The 16,823-nt window shown below is 25.6% G+C and overlaps 1 protein-coding gene across 1 annotated transcript in view; it reads right to left on the bottom strand.

Annotated features, from left to right (window-relative positions):
• The window catches only part of LOC111625871 (elongation of very long chain fatty acids protein 6-like), a 73,414-nt gene extending 73,173 nt beyond the window's left edge, over window positions 1-241 (bottom strand). The window contains exon 1 of the mRNA XM_023369119.1: window positions 101-241. The gene's annotated coding sequence lies outside the window, so the exon portion shown is untranslated. The remainder of the gene's footprint in view (window positions 1-100) is intronic.
• Between the last annotated feature and the right edge of the window lie 16,582 nt (window positions 242-16,823).

The raw sequence follows: 16,823 nt of genomic DNA, 5'->3' as shown, positions 1-16,823 counted from the left end.
TATATTTATATATATATATATATTTATATTATAAACAATATATGCGATTCTATTTTGTTATCATAGGTTACTTGATATAGGAAAAATTAACATAGCTTACCTTGATAACGCAATGAAGCAGTTCTAAAGTAACTCGTTTCCTTTCTAGATTATTATTATAATAGAATTCGTAATGACGTAAACTTTTCTCCGGAGCATAGAAAATGTTTTACGTCACGTTGAAGGTTATGTACCGATGTAATGGGGAAAGTGACCTAACGTTAGAACAAAGTTATTATAAGACATTTCGAATAGCTCTAAAGTTAAATTTTTATTATCATTTTATTACTGATTAATGTTTCTTAAATTCTTAATATTTTAAATAATTATAGTCTATAAAATTTTAAAATTATTATTAAATATTGCGTAAATTATAAAGCATATTATATAAAATTTGTATTTTATGTTTAAACTATTAAACTAATACTTGTTGTTATGTATATAAAAATGGTTTTATATATATTTTTAGTTGACTGAAAAGGGGCAAATGATGCTCGAAACGTGTGTGTAAACGCGTATCGTGCCAAGTGGTCGTGATTACGCTTCATTGCGTTTATGGAACAAATATTAACATAATACTGTACTTATTGTGGTACTTGTATTGCTTAAATACTCGCTACTCGTTATGGGTACTTTTAATAGTCTACTAACGAGTAATGAATACTGAGTAGAAAATATCGAATTAGATATTTTCTTAGAATTCTTAACCATATGCTCGAGATAAAAAATGTATTAGCTCTTCTTATCAGATTTTAACTTATTTCTTACATTATGTGTAATGGTAATGTTAAATTAAAAAAAAAAATTCGCAAAAGTAATTAAGGAAACACAAAAAGTCATAGTTCAGTTTTCGTCCACGCCACACATTGGAAATAAAACAGTCTTATCTCGAAAGCGACCATTTATTACAGGCTCTTGTTAGCCTCAATGTGTAAAACATGTAAAATAACTTTTAAGAATATTATATTAGTTTAATTTTCTTGAATTAAAGTTGTTTTCAATAATAAAATAACGTTTTTCACTAATTGTGAGTTCGCTGTTTAAAACTAATCATAGAGAACCAAGATGATTACTATTTCAGAAGCATTTTATTATTAATGTTTCTGTCAGATATGTATAATTGAATGATTTGTATATTTATATTCAACAGTGTTACAAGTTCCAATCTTGTCAGTTTAAGTATAATACTTTAAACTCACAATACTACTGAATGTAAATATACAAAAAACATTGAATTATACACAGGTCAGACTGATAAAGGGTTGCACTCGAAATACATATCTGACCGAAAAATTAGTAATAAAATGCTTCTGAAACAGTAATTATCTTAATCCTTGTATGATTAGTTCCAAACAGTGAACTCATAATTAGTGAATAAAGCTACTTTGTTATTGAAAAGAAGTTTTATGAATATATCCATATTTGATAATAGAGTAGAAATTAAAGCAAAACGACATTATGAAAGAAAATTTATGTGTTCTGCAGCAGGAAATTTTATAAAATTTGTTTTACATAGATGTTTTTACTATCTAAAATGTTAAAAAATATATATTAAATTAAATTAAATTAGTAGTTGGTAAAATGAAATTAAAATACTCATACCAATATAAATATCTGTCTTTGTTTTATAATTAATATTTATATATTATGTTCAAGTTCCTTTTGATACAGCATTTTCTAATCATTATAACTTTCAATTTTGTATCATAACCTAATAATTTTATTATTAGGATATGATACTAGGATATAATAATAAGTTATGCATGTTCTTATGCTCGAAATAATCCCAATTAACGCAAAATATTTAAAAACCTATTTTATTGACTTCAAATCATCAAATTAATAATGTTAAACTTAAAATTTCTAACAGATTTTTAAGTCGTAATCTCTCAAATTTTCACCATATTTCCTTTGATAAATATATTTCGCGAATGGATCATTCTCAATTATTTCCATAAAATTTGATTAATACACCTTATTCGCAGTTTACTCCGACTTTACATTTATATAAAATGTTAAATTATATACTTTAAATATAACTTCTGTTGACGAAACATAATCGATGTGTAAGTAAATAACAATAAAATATCAATATTCAATATATTCGTTACTTTCGCTTGTTTGTATTGAGACTCCGAAAGTAACGAGTAAAGAATACTTTTAGAAAAAGAATTCGATATTTCGAATCTATGTAATTATTAAATACAAAAGTAACAAATAATTACTATTTTTACATCATAAATACTGAAATTTAGTTGACTATAACCATTTGCAATTTTTGTTACTAATTTTCTCGAATGTAACTTATGGGCGTACGTTTTCCATATTCGCAGTAAACCAAATTACAACTAAAAATTCTGCAACAAAAATTGCGAGATCTAAAATGATAGTATTCATATTAATTCTTTCCGCTAAAGAAGTATAGGTTTATGAAACAGGTTAAAATTTATATATGAAGTTTTATGAATTTAAAAAACGTCTGATGGCCAAGAAAGTTTCAGTCTGCCTCTCTGGAATCCGCGATCGGATCCGAATAGATTGAAAAAAGCCCAAAAATTTTAATAGAATGGACTGTTTCTTATGTCACCATTCTCTCACTGTTGCTTATTTAACTGAATTCACAATAGACTTGAAAAAGACTCCCATAGTGTCCATAAGAAGAAAAGAGTAAAAAAGGATGATCACTCATTTTATGTACGTTAGGCTTACAACAATATCTCATTTTATTATTAGAGGCGGATGGTACTACTGCAATGGAAAAAGAATTGCAAATAGCCTACATGTAATGTAACAGTTTTTTAAAGCATTTTAAAACATACATGAAACATCAAAAGGACACTACTAAACAATTCTCCACTGGTTTATATTTCAGGAAGAGATAATCTAGGTAATACACGTTTATCCTAAACAGAGGCAAGTAGATTTACCTTAAGCATTTCAATATATTGTAGCAGTATCGACAGCGGTAGATAAAGTTATACTAATAATATAACTTTGTACTTTGTAAAATAAAACCTGTACAAATTTGTAAAATTTTTCATACACCTACGCGTTTCATAACAGAAGAGGAAAGAAACCATTCTAAGTTAAGAAACTTTCATTTCTTTAGAAGGGGAAATCCTCCTCATCTCCCCTTTAAATTGCACCATAATTTTAAGTTTCTCAATCATATAAGCATTATCTCTTTTCTTTGTGTGTCCGTGTGTGCGTCTGTTTCATCAAAAGATATCCAATCTTTACTATAAATTTAGAAAGTCATATCTATTTTATTTAAATTGAATTTTGAAGTATTCGCGGTATGAAGGCTTGATATTGATAGTGGAAAATAAAATATTAAATATATAAAATATGAGATTTTGTTCAAAAACTGAAAAACTGTTTCTTTAATTTCTGTAGTGTTATCAAATTTTTCACTACGAGGGTTTATCATTGCTAAAGTCAAAGAGAAAACTTTTGACCTCTTTAACTATTGTTGTAGCTTGTATAGTTATAATCTATATTTATTATTTATACCGTTTGACTGGCGAATCATAGTCTATATGAGTTTGTGTCAAAAAGCACCAATAAACCAACCAACCAACCAACCAACCTTTATTATTTTGAACACAGTGAAGTTATAACGTATATATGTTTGATTGCATTATTGAACTTGTTTTCTACGCAATATTCCTTACCACAGTATGCTAATTTTAGGCTTTATTCGTTTCCATTTTCCTTGAATTCGTTTTATTAAGTGAAATTTTTAATTTTATTTCCATTTCATATTTACCTAGTCTTAGATATTATTGATTCATTAATTGTTTGTTTTGTGGCTCTAGAGCTTCTTTGGTTAAGTTGATAAAATAAGTATTTTCCATAGTTTTATAATAATTATAATTGATATGTCATTAATGCCTATTATTTTATTTTAGGATTTAGTTTTAACCACTCTATTTTTAGTATTTAGACAATAAAATCATATACAAGTAAAATCATATATATATATATATATAAGCTATAACTTATGATTTTTATGACTTTTTATATGATTTTTAGTGCCTATATGTCCTAGCTTTCGTTATATGACAAGTTTTAAACTTTATTTGTTGAAGATAATTCGTAATCAGTGTATTTATCTATGTTTTTAAAAGTTTGTTGAAGGAAAGACTGAGAGAATACAAGACATTAGCTAAATTTTAGTACTTATCATAAGATCGGTCAGAGAAAACTTAGATGTTTTTATATCAATTGATATTACAATCTGTTGACTATTTTATATGTTATAATTCATTAAAAATCTAACCTGGTTTTTTCTCAAAAAGGAAAAAAAACCAGACAACTATGCAGTGTCCGGTATATCCCTGTGGCGTGAGGTAAGAGCGAACAGCACTTGGGACAACGTACAACAATTAGAAAGCAACAAAAATTTAGCAGAGAAAGGAAATAAAGAAGTGAAATATAATTTATTTACACATATTCATTAGAAATTGAAATACAATAGATTCGTCAATTTACAAAAAATGAAAAACAAGCATCTCAAATATTAAATCATTCAGTTGTATGAAACACAAACGAAAACATGCGACGTTTTCGTTCATGTTTTCTACATCTTCGTGTTTCTTACTTAGTTCTTACAATTTTCTAGAAATATATCAGAATTTCAATTTATATACCTTATTTTGTTATATTCTTACAATTAATGTAGAACTGATGCGATACTTTTGATTTTTCACAAAAACATAAAAATACAATTGGTTAAATGACTAATCTCAATTTTACCCATTAGAAATACTTTATTTACTCTGGCTAATCAAATTGTTTAAGTCTGCAACAAAATGACTAAGCATCCACAGTGGTGTAACTACACTCCACAGAATTTCTCAGTTTGGGAGTTTCGATGTATAAGGACTCTGCTTGTTTGTATGCTTTTAAATATTTATTTTATTATTTTAGTAAGAACTTGCATATCAAGTTTAATATTTAAATTATTTTTTCTTTCGGTTACGTTTAATAAATTGTGCAATTTTCTTTTTGAAAAATTATCTACAGTAAGTATATTAAGGACGAAGTGATTAATAAGAGCATTATAAATAATGTATGGCTATTATAAATAATGACAAACAAAATCGGGCACCACAATAAATTTTTTTTATCATAATTTATCACATTGATGAGTCAATTTGAATACTGTTAGCATCTGTCCGGCAAAGTGATGATAATGATACCTTGAAGACTGATCATCCGACAGACACTAGCCAATTAGCGTTACCTAGTTTAAATTAACATAATTAATAATATATACTTTTAAAAAATATCTTGGTCTGTAAGTGAAATTTTCACAAGTTATTTTGTTGAAAGTTACATGCAAAGTAATTGCCAAACTTATTTTAATAAGGATCCTAGTAATTTATTTACCAGGCTGCACGAACGTTTTAGTCATTATTCATGACTGGGCATAAACAATGACCTATTACTCACTTAGCCCATAACATATATATATATAACTAATAAAAATGTATGTCATTTTTTTAATATACTAGTAATTTAATAGTGAAATTAAATTACCTGTATCAAATTAAAATACTATTAACACTGTTATTATAATTTTATATCGCATGTATCTTGAATATAATGCATATTTAAGAATTTAACTACAAGATAGATATTAAAAAATTAATTTCTGTAATTAAGAAGTAAAAACGAAAATAAATTGCATTAAATAAAGTGTTTTCATATAATAATGAAAAGCGTCATTGAAAAATCTAGTTTTAAATTTACTTAAATTGATAATACTCTGAAAATTTTTTTATAGGAACTTGAAAATTATAGTTACATCTCTGACTATTATTACATTGCATTTAAAGTATCTTAGATTTTGTTACATTGGTTTTAAAGACAAAACTATTTCTATTTGTTGGAAATGGGACATAACTACAAATTTTGTTGTAAGTTTTATAACATAAAGCCAAACTCATTTTCAAGGATATTAAGAAGAAAGAAAAACATATCGTTGATAATGTTATTTACTTAAGTAAATAAACATAGTAAGCATACATAAAGTAAACATCTATTAACTGTATATATACACACACACATAATATAGAACTTTAACGAATTGGAAAGAGATTTTGCCTTAGCGCATTCTGTTTTCAAATATACAAGTACAGTCAAATATCGGTTTTCGTACTTAATTCGTTTCTAAAAGTTGTTCGAAAACCAATTTTAATTTGTTCTAAAACCGAAACAAATTTTCCCATAAGAAACAATATAAAATGGATTAATCCATTCCTGAACCTCAAAACAAAGCAATTTTTTTTCTTTTTAGCTGTATTTCATGCATAAAAATGCCTACAAATATAATATAATACATATATCTATATGTATGTATATAAAGCAAAATGTTCTGTCACCGCCAATCGAAACGGAAGCCATCACTACAAAAAAAGTGCTATAAATAGACTAGACTCTACCTGGATGAAATAGAACCAAATGAATCAAGACAGACAAGTACTTTATCCACACTTTCCAAAATATTATATTTCAATTGATTTTGATTTTAATTTTAATTTTAATTAATTAATTAATTATGATTTTGTTATTAATTTTAGTATCAATTTCGATGTAAAAACCAAAGTTTTAATTATTATTTTATTATTTTCAGTTTTAATTAACTGGTTACCTAGTATTAATAAATATTAGGGCCTAAATATTAATGTAAAATATGTATACAAAATATTATATTAATAAATTTTTGTTATTAAATTTCTGTTAAGCACTTTTAAACACGGATTCATGAATGTCATTTATATTACGCGAATGTCAATTAACGCATAATTAATGTTCATGCGTAATGTTTACGCATAAATCAAATTAATTAATAGTGTTTTTGTTTTAATTAATTTAATTTAAATTCAACTACGGCTGTACCGAAAAACGGAAATAGTATCTTTTCCGCATGAGCATTGAAATCTGATTTAAATAGCAAGGTCATTGATGATTCGTGTCGTGACGTCTAGGCCGCCAGCGATCTCGGCTCGATTAATTGTTGTTAACTTAATTTGTATATATAAATGAATACCTGATTGTAAAGGTTTTTATACAAAAAACGTACAAAGAGAAATTTTGTTTAATATTAATAAATTTTATATAAATAAATTTATTTGTTTCGTTACTTTTCCTATTTATTTGTAACTAGCTAATGTACTGTACAGTACCAGGCAATGCACGGGTTAGCCAGTTGCACGTTATTATTTGGAACAGGTGTTCTTAGTGACGTTACACATTGAACTTTTATCGTCAATGGAAAGAAATTTGTGGACTTTCGCGAATTTTTCTATAAAATAAGATGGAACAGGTTCGTTGTAAAGTATATAAATAAAAATAAAGGTAAAGTTCTCGAAAAAGTTGAAAGAAAAAATGGAGAAATTCCTCCACACAGAAAGAACTCTTCCACAAAAGAACAAACGAAATTTTCCTCTTATTTATAAGATTTAACACCATTTTTTATAGCGAATGTTTTGTTGTAAAAAAGTATAAGTAGCATTTTATAAAATTGTAGAAGTCATAAATATAAAAATTAATGAAAGATTTGCAAATATTTTATCAATTTCTCAACTTCAGAATATGATTTAATGATATATATATATATGTTTCACAACATACAGCAGGGATATTGCATAAACTTCTATAAAAATTAGTTAATTTAATAAAATACAGTTTAATAGAAAACAACAATTTCTCAGTTAATACAACAACATTGCTTTTGTTACTAAGCTTGAAAAGTTTTGCAAAAGGTCTCAAAATTATAGTTACGTCACTGGAGGATCGATTTATTTTCTTCTAATATTTTTTTTTTTTTATAAAGTTGAAATTAATTAAAAGCTATGAGCGAAATAGTATAAAACAACAAAGTCTGACAGATCTTTTTATGCTAGTCATCAAAAAAGTAAGAGATCAAAAATGAAATGTAGATAACATATGTAATTTTTCTCACCAAAAGGATTAAAAAGTTAAAATTTGATCTTTACATTTGTTTTGTTTAATGTCATTGTAATAAAGTTTGAAATTAGAAATAAATGTATTCATTGTTGTTACGCATTATTAGTCCATCTTTCTGTCTTATCATTATAATTTTTTATCTTTAGTCAATTGTTTTAACCTTGTAATAATTATTTTTGAAAATTTTATTAGTTTTTTTCCAGTATATTATATAATCTATTTTTAATAATCACTTGATGATTATTAAAAATACAAGCTTATATACAAGCGAATGAAGCCAAATTCAACTGTCTGTATTAAAAAAAAAATACATACCAATTAAAAAAATTAAAGTATATTAATTCCAATTAAAATAATTCGAATATAAATTATAATTTAATTTAATTTTTCTTATTTAGTTATTCATTTTTATCAAGAAGATAACGTAGATATCTAATAAACATTATGGAATTAGTATACGTTTAATGAATGTTTAAATACTACTTTCTTAAATAAATAATTATTTAATTATTATTAAAATAAACAATATATTTCTTATATTGTTTATTTTATATATGTTATATAATTTAAATTAAAAAGTAACAACACATGGCGTAATAATGATAATAATAATATCTTTTGTACACCAAATTACAAATTAAAAAGCTGGCTAGGGATCTTCTTGCACGACTTTCTCGGCACTCGAATAGTAAGTAAAAAGAACCAGAAGGGAAATACGATAAATTTTAATTATAATTTCTAAAATTTAGAAAAAAAACAGAAACCTTATTTTGAAGAGTAATGTGAATTTTTTTTTTAAATTGTAAATGCAAATAACGAGTAAAATCTTTATTAAGTCTGATCACACTCGATATATTATCACCGCCTTGACTTATAATCTCCAAATTGTAATAGCATCAATATTCCATACACGGAAGTATTCCTGCCAAATATCAAAATTTTTGGCCCATGGCGTTCTGAGATATAAAGCAACACACAGACAGGGCCATCGAAATCCTGTTATGTAATNTGCCAAACTTATTTTAATAAGGATCCTAGTAATTTATTTACCAGGCTGCACGAACGTTTTAGTCATTATTCATGACTGGGCATAAACAATGACCTATTACTCACTTAGCCCATAACATATATATATATAACTAATAAAAATGTATGTCATTTTTTTAATATACTAGTAATTTAATAGTGAAATTAAATTACCTGTATCAAATTAAAATACTATTAACACTGTTATTATAATTTTATATCGCATGTATCTTGAATATAATGCATATTTAAGAATTTAACTACAAGATAGATATTAAAAAATTAATTTCTGTAATTAAGAAGTAAAAACGAAAATAAATTGCATTAAATAAAGTGTTTTCATATAATAATGAAAAGCGTCATTGAAAAATCTAGTTTTAAATTTACTTAAATTGATAATACTCTGAAAATTTTTTTATAGGAACTTGAAAATTATAGTTACATCTCTGACTATTATTACATTGCATTTAAAGTATCTTAGATTTTGTTACATTGGTTTTAAAGACAAAACTATTTCTATTTGTTGGAAATGGGACATAACTACAAATTTTGTTGTAAGTTTTATAACATAAAGCCAAACTCATTTTCAAGGATATTAAGAAGAAAGAAAAACATATCGTTGATAATGTTATTTACTTAAGTAAATAAACATAGTAAGCATACATAAAGTAAACATCTATTAACTGTATATATACACACACACATAATATAGAACTTTAACGAATTGGAAAGAGATTTTGCCTTAGCGCATTCTGTTTTCAAATATACAAGTACAGTCAAATATCGGTTTTCGTACTTAATTCGTTTCTAAAAGTTGTTCGAAAACCAATTTTAATTTGTTCTAAAACCGAAACAAATTTTCCCATAAGAAACAATATAAAATGGATTAATCCATTCCTGAACCTCAAAACAAAGCAATTTTTTTTCTTTTTAGCTGTATTTCATGCATAAAAATGCCTACAAATATAATATAATACATATATCTATATGTATGTATATAAAGCAAAATGTTCTGTCACCGCCAATCGAAACGGAAGCCATCACTACAAAAAAAGTGCTATAAATAGACTAGACTCTACCTGGATGAAATAGAACCAAATGAATCAAGACAGACAAGTACTTTATCCACACTTTCCAAAATATTATATTTCAATTGATTTTGATTTTAATTTTAATTTTAATTAATTAATTAATTATGATTTTGTTATTAATTTTAGTATCAATTTCGATGTAAAAACCAAAGTTTTAATTATTATTTTATTATTTTCAGTTTTAATTAACTAGTTACCTAGTATTAATAAATATTAGGGCCTAAATATTAATGTAAAATATGTATACAAAATATTATATTAATAAATTTTTGTTATTAAATTTCTGTTAAGCACTTTTAAACACGGATTCATGAATGTCATTTATATTACGCGAATGTCAATTAACGCATAATTAATGTTCATGCGTAATGTTTACGCATAAATCAAATTAATTAATAGTGTTTTTGTTTTAATTAATTTAATTTAAATTCAACTACGGCTGTACCGAAAAACGGAAATAGTATCTTTTCCGCATGAGCATTGAAATCTGATTTAAATAGCAAGGTCATTGATGATTCGTGTCGTGACGTCTAGGCCGCCAGCGATCTCGGCTCGATTAATTGTTGTTAACTTAATTTGTATATATAAATGAATACCTGATTGTAAAGGTTTTTATACAAAAAACGTACAAAGAGAAATTTTGTTTAATATTAATAAATTTTATATAAATAAATTTATTTGTTTCGTTACTTTTCCTATTTATTTGTAACTAGCTAATGTACTGTACAGTACCAGGCAATGCACGGGTTAGCCAGTTGCACGTTATTATTTGGAACAGGTGTTCTTAGTGACGTTACACATTGAACTTTTATCGTCAATGGAAAGAAATTTGTGGACTTTCGCGAATTTTTCTATAAAATAAGATGGAACAGGTTCGTTGTAAAGTATATAAATAAAAATAAAGGTAAAGTTCTCGAAAAAGTTGAAAGAAAAAATGGAGAAATTCCTCCACACAGAAAGAACTCTTCCACAAAAGAACAAACGAAATTTTCCTCTTATTTATAAGATTTAACACCATTTTTTATAGCGAATGTTTTGTTGTAAAAAAGTATAAGTAGCATTTTATAAAATTGTAGAAGTCATAAATATAAAAATTAATGAAAGATTTGCAAATATTTTATCAATTTCTCAACTTCAGAATATGATTTAATGATATATATATATATGTTTCACAACATACAGCAGGGATATTGCATAAACTTCTATAAAAATTAGTTAATTTAATAAAATACAGTTTAATAGAAAACAACAATTTCTCAGTTAATACAACAACATTGCTTTTGTTACTAAGCTTGAAAAGTTTTGCAAAAGGTCTCAAAATTATAGTTACGTCACTGGAGGATCGATTTATTTTCTTCTAATATTTTTTTTTTTTTATAAAGTTGAAATTAATTAAAAGCTATGAGCGAAATAGTATAAAACAACAAAGTCTGACAGATCTTTTTATGCTAGTCATCAAAAAAGTAAGAGATCAAAAATGAAATGTAGATAACATATGTAATTTTTCTCACCAAAAGGATTAAAAAGTTAAAATTTGATCTTTACATTTGTTTTGTTTAATGTCATTGTAATAAAGTTTGAAATTAGAAATAAATGTATTCATTGTTGTTACGCATTATTAGTCCATCTTTCTGTCTTATCATTATAATTTTTTATCTTTAGTCAATTGTTTTAACCTTGTAATAATTATTTTTGAAAATTTTATTAGTTTTTTTCCAGTATATTATATAATCTATTTTTAATAATCACTTGATGATTATTAAAAATACAAGCTTATATACAAGCGAATGAAGCCAAATTCAACTGTCTGTATTAAAAAAAAAATACATACCAATTAAAAAAATTAAAGTATATTAATTCCAATTAAAATAATTCGAATATAAATTATAATTTAATTTAATTTTTCTTATTTAGTTATTCATTTTTATCAAGAAGATAACGTAGATATCTAATAAACATTATGGAATTAGTATACGTTTAATGAATGTTTAAATACTACTTTCTTAAATAAATAATTATTTAATTATTATTAAAATAAACAATATATTTCTTATATTGTTTATTTTATATATGTTATATAATTTAAATTAAAAAGTAACAACACATGGCGTAATAATGATAATAATAATATCTTTTGTACACCAAATTACAAATTAAAAAGCTGGCTAGGGATCTTCTTGCACGACTTTCTCGGCACTCGAATAGTAAGTAAAAAGAACCAGAAGGGAAATACGATAAATTTTAATTATAATTTCTAAAATTTAGAAAAAAAACAGAAACCTTATTTTGAAGAGTAATGTGAATTTTTTTTTTAAATTGTAAATGCAAATAACGAGTAAAATCTTTATTAAGTCTGATCACACTCGATATATTATCACCACCTTGACTTATAATCTCCAAATTGTAATAGCATCAATATTCCATACACGGAAGTATTCCTGCCAAATATCAAAATTTTTGGCCCATGGCGTTCTGAGATATAAAGCAACACACAGACAGGGCCATCGAAATCCTGTTATGTAATTTGGAGTAGAGCGGGCCGCTTTTTTCTCCTTAACAGGCCCATTTTGACTTTTGTGATTAAATGAAATATGTATTGATAGAATGTTTCTTTATTAATAAACAGACCTTAAAGATTTTAATTTTTATTAGAAATATAGCCTATGTATTAGCTTGCAGGAATCGGAGCCACTGTGTGTCTATATTTTCTCCGGACTTGGGGAAAAATTCCCCAGCTCCCCTCTCACGATGACTCTTCAAGTGCATACGTATAGAATTTTGTTCCTGTTTTTATGTTTTTGGAATCGGAGGACCTTAAAACGTCGAGAAATGCAAAAATCCCAAATATTACAATACTTTCCCTCTGTTCTATAATAGCCGGGAAAAAGTATAAAAACTTGAATAGTAATTAAAAGTTGGATTCTGTGCAAACTGTAATTAAAGTAAATATAATAACAAGTTTTCGATTGATTTACTTATTTCAATTTATTAGACTCAATAATATAAAATAATTGTTTACCTATAAATGCAGGTAATTTTTCCGAACGAAATAATCTTAAAATTTGGAAAATACCCAAGAATAATTCAGAGAAAAGTTTCGTGGCAGCAGTTGACCTTCATAATAGGAAGGAATGCAAATAACTTGGAAAAAAAATTGTACAATTTATCAAATGTGACCGAAAGCGAAAATGTTTTAAACATCAAACTTTAATGAGCAACCATCTTGTTAAATGTTAAATAAACAATATTAAAAACGTAAAATCGATAACTTAAACATTTCATCTGTAATGCGAAATCTATACATTATAAATTGATATTTAATTCCTAAATTTTAAAATTAGAAGTTTACTTTTTTATTATATACGGAATATAACTATAAGAAAATTAAATATCAAAGTTTAAATCTTTATCTAGCTAATGTACTGTACAGTACCAGGCAATGCACGGGTTAGCCAGTTGCACGTTATTATTTGGAACAGGTGTTCTTAGTGACGTTACACATTGAACTTTTATCGTCAATGGAAAGAAATTTGTGGACTTTCGCGAATTTTTCTATAAAATAAGATGGAACAGGTTCGTTGTAAAGTATATAAATAAAAATAAAGGTAAAGTTCTCGAAAAAGTTGAAAGAAAAAATGGAGAAATTCCTCCACACAGAAAGAACTCTTCCACAAAAGAACAAACGAAATTTTCCTCTTATTTATAAGATTTAACACCATTTTTTATAGCGAATGTTTTGTTGTAAAAAAGTATAAGTAGCATTTTATAAAATTGTAGAAGTCATAAATATAAAAATTAATGAAAGATTTGCAAATATTTTATCAATTTCTCAACTTCAGAATATGATTTAATGATATATATATATATGTTTCACAACATACAGCAGGGATATTGCATAAACTTCTATAAAAATTAGTTAATTTAATAAAATACAGTTTAATAGAAAACAACAATTTCTCAGTTAATACAACAACATTGCTTTTGTTACTAAGCTTGAAAAGTTTTGCAAAAGGTCTCAAAATTATAGTTACGTCACTGGAGGATCGATTTATTTTCTTCTAATATTNTGTAGAACTGATGCGATACTTTTGATTTTTCACAAAAACATAAAAATACAATTGGTTAAATGACTAATCTCAATTTTACCCATTAGAAATACTTTATTTACTCTGGCTAATCAAATTGTTTAAGTCTGCAACAAAATGACTAAGCATCCACAGTGGTGTAACTACACTCCACAGAATTTCTCAGTTTGGGAGTTTCGATGTATAAGGACTCTGCTTGTTTGTATGCTTTTAAATATTTATTTTATTATTTTAGTAAGAACTTGCATATCAAGTTTAATATTTAAATTATTTTTTCTTTCGGTTACGTTTAATAAATTGTGCAATTTTCTTTTTGAAAAATTATCTACAGTAAGTATATTAAGGACGAAGTGATTAATAAGAGCATTATAAATAATGTATGGCTATTATAAATAATGACAAACAAAATCGGGCACCACAATAAATTTTTTTTTATCATAATTTATCACATTGATGAGTCAATTTGAATACTGTTATCATCTGTCCGGCAAAGTGATGATAATGATACCTTGAAGACTGATCATCCGACAGACACTAGCCAATTAGCGTTACCTAGTTTAATTAACATAATTAATAATATATACTTTTAAAAAATATCTTGGTCTGTAAGTGAAATTTTCACAAGTTATTTTGTTGAAAGTTACATGCAAAGTAATTGCCAAACTTATTTTAATAAGGATCCTAGTAATTTATTTACCAGGCTGCACGAACGTTTTAGTCATTATTCATGACTGGGCATAAACAATGACCTATTACTCACTTAGCCCATAACATATATATATATAACTAATAAAAATGTATGTCATTTTTTTAATATACTAGTAATTTAATAGTGAAATTAAATTACCTGTATCAAATTAAAATACTATTAACACTGTTATTATAATTTTATATCGCATGTATCTTGAATATAATGCATATTTAAGAATTTAACTACAAGATAGATATTAAAAAATTAATTTCTGTAATTAAGAAGTAAAAACGAAAATAAATTGCATTAAATAAAGTGTTTTCATATAATAATGAAAAGCGTCATTGAAAAATCTAGTTTTAAATTTACTTAAATTGATAATACTCTGAAAATTTTTTTATAGGAACTTGAAAATTATAGTTACATCTCTGACTATTATTACATTGCATTTAAAGTATCTTAGATTTTGTTACATTGGTTTTAAAGACAAAACTATTTCTATTTGTTGGAAATGGGACATAACTACAAATTTTGTTGTAAGTTTTATAACATAAAGCCAAACTCATTTTCAAGGATATTAAGAAGAAAGAAAAACATATCGTTGATAATGTTATTTACTTAAGTAAATAAACATAGTAAGCATACATAAAGTAAACATCTATTAACTGTATATATACACACACACATAATATAGAACTTTAACGAATTGGAAAGAGATTTTGCCTTAGCGCATTCTGTTTTCAAATATACAAGTACAGTCAAATATCGGTTTTCGTACTTAATTCGTTTCTAAAAGTTGTTCGAAAACCAATTTTAATTTGTTCTAAAACCGAAACAAATTTTCCCATAAGAAACAATATAAAATGGATTAATCCATTCCTGAACCTCAAAACAAAGCAATTTTTTTTCTTTTTAGCTGTATTTCATGCATAAAAATGCCTACAAATATAATATAATACATATATCTATATGTATGTATATAAAGCAAAATGTTCTGTCACCGCCAATCGAAACGGAAGCCATCACTACAAAAAAAGTGCTATAAATAGACTAGACTCTACCTGGATGAAATAGAACCAAATGAATCAAGACAGACAAGTACTTTATCCACACTTTCCAAAATATTATATTTCAATTGATTTTGATTTTAATTTTAATTTTAATTAATTAATTAATTATGATTTTGTTATTAATTTTAGTATCAATTTCGATGTAAAAACCAAAGTTTTAATTATTATTTTATTATTTTCAGTTTTAATTAACTAGTTACCTAGTATTAATAAATATTAGGGCCTAAATATTAATGTAAAATATGTATACAAAATATTATATTAATAAATTTTTGTTATTAAATTTCTGTTAAGCACTTTTAAACACGGATTCATGAATGTCATTTATATTACGCGAATGTCAATTAACGCATAATTAATGTTCATGCGTAATGTTTACGCATAAATCAAATTAATTAATAGTGTTTTTGTTTTAATTAATTTAATTTAAATTCAACTACGGCTGTACCGAAAAACGGAAATAGTATCTTTTCCGCATGAGCATTGAAATCTGATTTAAATAGCAAGGTCATTGATGATTCGTGTCGTGACGTCTAGGCCGCCAGCGATCTCGGCTCGATTAATTGTTGTTAACTTAATTTGTATATATAAATGAATACCTGATTGTAAAGGTTTTTATACAAAAAACGTACAAAGAGAAATTTTGTTTAATATTAATAAATTTTATATAAATAAATTTATTTGTTTCGTTACTTTTCCTATTTATTTGTAACTAGCTAATGTACTGTACAGTACCAGGCAATGCACGGGTTAGCCAGTTGCACGTTATTATTTGGAACAGGTGTTCTTAGTGACGTTACACATTGAACTTTTATCGTCAATGGAAAGAAATTTGTGGACTTTC

This window comes from Centruroides sculpturatus, unplaced genomic scaffold, assembly GCF_000671375.1.
Source record: "Centruroides sculpturatus isolate CEXI.00-Female unplaced genomic scaffold, Cexi_2.0 scaffold319, whole genome shotgun sequence".
NCBI classification, from domain to species: Eukaryota; Metazoa; Arthropoda; class Arachnida; order Scorpiones; family Buthidae; genus Centruroides; species Centruroides sculpturatus.
This window is presented reverse-complemented; position numbering and strand designations above follow the sequence as displayed.